Source organism: Ctenocephalides felis, unplaced genomic scaffold (genome assembly GCF_003426905.1).
Source record: "Ctenocephalides felis isolate EL2017-DRISC unplaced genomic scaffold, ASM342690v1 CF-g0.4_SCAFFOLD_03570, whole genome shotgun sequence".
Classification (NCBI taxonomy): domain Eukaryota; kingdom Metazoa; phylum Arthropoda; class Insecta; order Siphonaptera; family Pulicidae; genus Ctenocephalides; species Ctenocephalides felis.
The window spans coordinates 3,294,465-3,300,464 of NW_020539724.1; positions in this window are offsets into that span (position 1 = coordinate 3,294,465).

The following is a 6,000-nucleotide window of genomic DNA, read 5'->3' on the forward strand; positions in this document are numbered from 1 at the left end:
TTACTAAATTACATGAATTAAAATTTGTTATGTTAATATTTAATATATAAAATTCTTGTTCAATCCCATATTCAAGTAGTAATATTTAATATGAAATACCATGAAAGACCTGGAAAGTATTGATTTGCTTTACTAGTTATTGGTTCGAAAAGCATAATTTTCATCAAACAATACAGACTAATAAAAAAAAATATTACACTTTTCTGTGAAATTATTAAAAAAAAACTGCCCCGACGCTAATTAGAAACAACCCGCTTGGTCTTGCTCATATTGTAAAAAATTATCAAAAATTTAGATATTGTAAATATATGTTCTTCAATGACTTCAGATTCATTCAAAACAAATTGCATAACATTTTCCTTAGTTGGTTCTACAAATTGCACACAATGTTTACATAGCAGGTACGATTTCGGCAGAATGCAAGGTCGAGTTGGTGGATGCACGTCCGAAGTCTAAAGTTACTATTAAGTCTAAAACTAATTCTTTGAAAATTAATAAACAAATTTTGCTATGTAGAATTTAGCCTTTAGACAAGTTGCATGAATGATATTTGAAAATAATACTTTATAATAATGTAGCTTCGTAAACACTTAGGTGTTCATATGCACGTACATACTTATGCATCTGTGGTGTATGTGCTGAAATTGTGGCTAATTATTTTAAATTTTAATTAATATTTATAATGAAACCACTTCATTTTTGGAGATAATCAAGACCATGAACTTACTATGCAAAGTTACATAAAAAATATTTATGTGGAAAAATCCATTCCTAATTCACCTGTTGATCGAAATACACAACAGCAATGCTAAATCTGAATACTTTCATAGCATTTGTAAAATGAGAACATAAAATTGTATCAAGAGTCAATTTTATTTAATTGATAACATCACATGTTCAAATTATACAAAAATTGTTCTATAATGTACAAAAATTATAAATGGAAAATATTACAACTCAACATTTGATAATTTACTCATTGTCAGAAACTGTATGGTCGTCCGATCGCCAAGTTGATGGGGCTCATCAAGGGTCCAATGGTAATAAGTTGCTTCGGATGGTCCTTCAATGTGAAATACCTTTACATAATATATTTATGTAAATTATTATTTGTACTAAATAACAATTATTAGTGTCAGGTGCATATGGAATTATGCGCACTCATTTTCAAATTTGCACTAAGGATCATAAGCTATGTAGGAACGCCTGGCAGAATTTCAATATAATTTGATCTTTATATAACTGCCTTGAATTTTTTTAACACATATATCATAATTAAAATTGAAAGCAACATATATTGTGATAAAAACTTCTCTAAAAGTTATGAATCTAGAAGGAGTCGTATATATGTTTAACTCAACCGTGTTGGAAGTATCACTTCAATAAACAAAACACTCTCGGGCTTCGAGTAAATGACAAACGTGTCTTTCTAACGCAACCTTTAGCAAATTAAATTAAAAGTATAACTTTAATAATATATTCTGGTATTTAATTAACCTTTCGATACACGCATAAATATTTTTGGCAAGCCACGGCTCACGCGTCGGCATGTAATCCTCATTGCAAAATTCTTCCAAATTGTAATAAAAGAGATTTTAAATATTATTTTAATTTAGAAAGCATTATTTATTGCCTATATTTGATCTACACCATTTCAAGAGAATCTGAACAAATATGAGTACAATTCGCCATTTTGGAGACGACGCTATGGTAATGGCGCAAATACATGTTGTTCGTGCGGAAATGCCGCGCACATGTAACGAAAGGTTAAATAAATGCTTAAAATAAAACAAATATGTACTATCAAAATGTAATATACTCACAATTATTGTATAAACTCGATCACAGCAATGCAATAATTAACTCGCCAGACTAACTATAAAAATGCAATAATTAATTACTTTCACTATAAAATTTGCTGGAATTCCTCCGGTTTCTTGAATACCTTTCGGATTACGCAGCACTATGACCCGAGCGTCTCTTTTGGCGCTCGGGTCATGCGCCTTGTAATGCCTACCAGGTGTAAGCACCAAATGAAAGAAGTACTGCGACAATGGCGACGATTTCGGGATTCCATAGATCAACAATGCGCCAATGCAAAGATAGGTAACTTGTAAACAAAATATCGATACCATATCGATACACAACTGCCCTCTGCATTTGGTTTTAATACCTATCTACAATATATTTTGTGTACTTTTTGGACACTGAGTTGACAGTATCTTGTAAACAAGTAACAATGGCGCGCAAATGATAAAGGAATATTATGAAATTATCGTATAATTATAAACTAGTGAGGCGCATGGCATCGTGCCTTAAGACAAATTGCTGGAACTTCCCGTACCAATTTTTTTTTTTAAAAGATTAACATTTTTGAAAAAAAATTACTCTGAAAAAAATTAGATTTTTGAGAAACTATAAATTTTTGACAAAAATTTACTTTTCTGAAAAAAAAGACTTTATGAAGAAAAATTTATTTTGAAATATTTTGGAAATTCTGAACTTTTTTCCAAAGCAATCGTACTGCTTTAACTGCATAGAGACGAAATATCGAAGCGCGTAAGCGCCGCGTCGCCGTCTAACGTATAAACATTGGTACGGAACCCATAGGAATGTAAACAAAATTTATACATATTGTTAAAATCTCTATAAAATATCTGATAATTTGATGTGCATATATCTAATGATCATTTTCGACCGTCAAATGGCATTTTTTTCTACATTTTTTACTAGATCTCCGAAACCGCTAGACCTGCCTCCATAAAAATTTGACCAGTTCTTCATCTTGTTAATACAAGTAAAATGTTTTTAAAATTATTCAAATCGGACGCTCCGTTCCCTTAAAAACTGAGTTACCGTTTTTGGCACTTTTCGCCTCATATCTTCGGAACGGCTAGACCTGCCTTCGCTCAAAACTAACCAGCACGTCTCCTTATCAATACGAATCGTGTTCCCGAAATTGTCGACGAAAATTTGTATGCGAACACACACACATACATCCATTTTTTCTGAGATATGCCAAAATATTCAGAAGGTTTTAAAACGTAAATATATATAAAAAATTTCATTTTCGTAAGATCATTTTAATATTTCATATGATAAGATTTTTTTTTAACTAGGTGCAACTTCTATTTGCTATAGGCTATATTGCTATTTATTTTCAGTTTTTTGTATAATATTTTTTGTATAAAATTTATCGAAAAAAATTCTTAACCGTACAATTAATCGCGAACGGTAGGAGGTATTTTAAAAATTTTTATACTGGGTTAAAGATCTTTGGATTTAAAAAAATTTTAAAGTTCAGAACTGTCAAAATTTTTAAAGTTCAGAACTGTCAAAATTTTTAAAGTTCAGAGCTGTCAAGATTTTTAAAGTTCAGAGCTGTCAAGATTTTTAAAGTTCAGAGCTGTCAAAATTTTTAAAGTTCAGAGCTGTCAAATTTTTTAAAGTTCAGAGCTGTCAAAATTTTTAAAGTTCAGAGCTGTCAAATTTTTTAAAGTTCAGAACTGTCAAATTTTTTAAAGTTCAGAACTGTCAAATTTTTTAAAGTTCAGAGCTGTCAAATTTTTTAAAGTTCAGAGCTGTCAAATTTTTTAAAGTTCAGAGCTGTCAAATTTTTTAAAGTTCAGAACTGTCAAATTTTTTAAAGTTCAGAGCTGTCAAAATTTTTAAAGTTCAGAGCTGTCAAATTTTTTAAAGTTCAGAGCTGTCAAAATTTTTAAAGTTCAGAGCTGTCAAAATTTTTAAAGTTCAGAGCTGTCAAAATTTTTAAAGTTCAGAGCTGTCAACATTTTTTAAAGTTCAGAGCTGTCAAAATTTTTTAAAGTTCAGAGCTGTCAAAATTTTTAAAGTTCAGAGCTGTCAAAATTTTTAAAGTTCAGAGCTGTCAAAATTTTTAAAGTTCAGAGCTGTCAAAATTTTTAAAGTTCAGAGCTGTCAAAATTTTTAAAGTTCAGAGCTGTCAAAATTTTTAAAGTTCAGAGCTGTCAAAATTTTTAAAGTTCAGAGCTGTCAAAATTTTTAAGGTTCAGAGCTGTCAAAATTTTTTTAAGTTCAGAGCTGTCAAAATTTTCAAAGTTCAGAGCTGTCAAAATTTTTAAAGTTCAGAGCTGTCAAAATTTTTGAAGTTCAGAGCTGTCAAAATTTTTAAAGTTCAGAGCTGTCAAAATTTTTAAAGTTCAGAGCTGTCAAAATTTTTAAAGTTCACATCTGTCAAAATTTTTAAAGTTCACATCTGTCAAAATTTTTAAAGTTCACATCTGTCAAAATTTTTAAAGTTCACATCTGTCAAAATTTTTAAAGTTCACATCTGTCAAAATTTTTAAAGTTCACATCTGTCAAAATTTTTAAAGTTCACATCTGTCAAAATTTTCAAAGTTCACATCTGTCAAAATTTTTAAAGTTCACATCTGTCAAAAATTTTAAAGTTCACATCTGTCAAAATTTTTGAAGTTCACATCTGTCAAAATTTTTAAAGTTCACATCTGTCAAAATTTTTAAAGTTCACATCTGTCAAAATTTTTAAAGTTCACATCTGTCAAAATTTTTAAAGTTCAGAGCTGTCAAAAAAGTTAAAGTTCAGAGCTGTCAAAAAAGTTAAAGTTCAGAGCTGTCAAAAAAGTTAAAGTTCACATCTGTCAAAATTTTTAAAGTTCAGATCTGTCAAAATTTTCAAAGTTCACATCTGTCAAAATTTTCAAAGTTCACATCTGTCAAAATTTTCAAAGTTCACATCTGTCAAAATTTTCAAAGTTCACATCTGTCAAAATTTTTAAAGTTCACATCTGTCAAAATTTTTAAAGTTCAGAGCTGTCAAAAATTTTGAAGTTCAGAGCTGTCAAAAAAGTTAAAGTTCAGAGCTGTCAAAAAAGTTAAAGTTCACATCTGTCAAAATTTTTAAAGTTCAGATCTGTCAAAATTTTCAAAGTTCACATCTGTCAAAATTTTCAAAGTTCACATCTGTCAAAAATTTTAAAGTTCACATCTGTCAAAAATTTTAAAGTTCACATCTGTCAAATTTTTTAAAGTTCACATCTGTCAAAATTTTTAAAGTTCACATCTGTCAAAATTTTTAAAGTTCACATCTGTCAAAAATTTTAAAGTTCAGAGCTGTCAAAAATTTTAAAGTTCAGAGCTGTCAAAAAAGTTAAAGTTCAGTGCTGTCAAAAAAGTTAAAGTTCACATCTGTCAAAATTTTTAAAGTTCACATCTGTCAAAATTTTTAAAGTTCAGATCTGTCAAAATTTTTAAAGTTCACATCTGTCAAAATTTTCAAAGTTCACATCTGTCAAAATTTTCAAAGTTCACATCTGTCAAAATTTTCAAAGTTCACATCTGTCAAAATTTTCAAAGTTCACATCTGTCAAAATTTTCAAAGTTCACATCTGTCAAAATTTTCAAAGTTCACATCTGTCAAAATTTTCAAAGTTCACATCTGTCAAAATTTTAAAGTTCACATCTGTCAAAATTTTTAAAGTTCACATCTGTCAAAATTTTTAAAGTTCACATCTGTCAAAATTTTTAAAGTTCAGAGCTGTCAAAAAATTTCAAGTTCAGAGCTGTCAAAAAATTTCAAGTTCAGAGCTGTCAAAAAATTTCAAGTTCAGAGCTGTCAAAATTTTTAAAGTTCAGAGCTGTCAAAATTTTTAAAGTTCAGAGCTGTCAAAATTTTTAAAGTTCAGAGCTGTCAAAATTTTTAAAGTTCACATCTGTCAAAATTTTCAAAGTTCACATCTGTCAAAATTTTCAAAGTTCACATCTGTCAAAAAATTTAAAGTTCACATCTGTCAAAATTTTTAAAGTTCACATCCGTCAAAATTTTTAAAGTTCACATCCGTCAAAATTTTTAAAGTTCACATCTGTCAAAATTTTTAAAGTTCAGAGCTGTCAAAAATTTTAAAGTCAGAGCTGTCAAAAAATTTCAAGTTCAGAGCTGTCAAAAATTTTAAAGTTCAGAGCTGTCAAAAATTTTAAAGTTCAGAGCTGTCAAAAATTTTAAAG